The sequence below is a fragment of the Furipterus horrens genome, unplaced genomic scaffold (assembly GCF_987537825.1).
Source record: "Furipterus horrens unplaced genomic scaffold, mFurHor1.1.pri manual_scaffold_3, whole genome shotgun sequence".
Lineage (NCBI taxonomy): Eukaryota > Metazoa > Chordata > Mammalia > Chiroptera > Furipteridae > Furipterus > Furipterus horrens.
This window is the reverse complement of record NW_028327173.1, coordinates 204,109,796-204,111,062: the sequence shown is the minus strand read 5'-3', so window position 1 is coordinate 204,111,062 and position 1,267 is coordinate 204,109,796.

Sequence of the window (1,267 nt, the reverse complement as noted above, 5' to 3'; positions counted from 1 at the left end):
GAAAAGGGCACTCCTGTCCTCTACCCTCCTCCCCCAACCCCCCTACCCCCGCCCTGGTCTCTTCCCACAGAAACAGGGAACGGTGGGAAAGCCCAGAATGAGGAGTCAGGCCCACTCAGCCACCACCACGTGGCCTTCAGCTGGCATTTCACCCATCAGGGCCCTCAGCCAGTAAAACGGGGAGCACGCACCCTTCTTTGCAGGGTGGCTGTAGAAATCCTTACAGCAACGTGTTAAGGAATTCTTTGAATACCGGGGTTCAGGGGCTCAGTTGTTGTGTATACTCTAAATGAGTATCTCTTGAATTGAATCATCTCTCTCCCCCTAAATCTGCAATGTCCATTTAAAGCTCTTCTGTCCCACTTTTTCTGGGGATGACAGTGACTTCAGTCTGACCAGCTTCACAGCCTCCAAGGAAATCATGAATTCAGGCAAGATGATCAATTAGTGTTAAAACCAAAGGCGGTCTATCGTCATATTCACCTAATGAAATAAGACAATAATGGGGGAAAACCTTGATACACACAACAGTATGTTTGCATCACTGATAATACTGAATGAAAGAGATCTTCTTTTAAAACTACAGCTAGCCCTGGCTGGGTAGCTCAGCTGGTTAGAGCTTTATCCAGATATGCCAACGTTGTGGGTTCAATCCCCTGCCTGGGCACATACAAGGATCAAGCAATGAATGCATAAATTAGTAAAGCAACAAATCAATCTCTCTCTCTCTCTTTCTTCTTTGCGCTCTAAAAAAGAAATCATTAAACATATCCTCAGGTGAGGATTAAAAAACGTTCTCAAATGACCCATGGACCTGGACAACAGGGTGGGGAATGACTGTGGGAGGGGGGGAAGGGGGGAGGGGGGCAGAGGGGTGGGACACGGGAGAGAAATGGAGGGGGAAATGGGACAATTGTAATAGAAAAAAAGACAAAAAGAAATTCTCTACAGGTTTAGATGTTCTTATGTCAATACAGCCTACCATTCATACCGTAGTTTCTGGTAAGCTATTTACTTATTTATTTTTAATGTAATCTTTACTGTATTTCTTTTCCATTACCCTTTCGCCCCTCAAACTCCCCTCCTCCCGCTCATACTGCATTGCACTTGATCGTTTTGACTTAATATACCTGACTTCCATATTTGCTCTTCTGAAGGCCACCAATGATCTTCCTGGTTGTCAGATCCAAGGCCACCTGTCAGCCCTCCTCTTCCTTGATCAGCTGATCGCTCCTTCCCCCTGGAACCCTCCCTGGGTTCTCCCCCG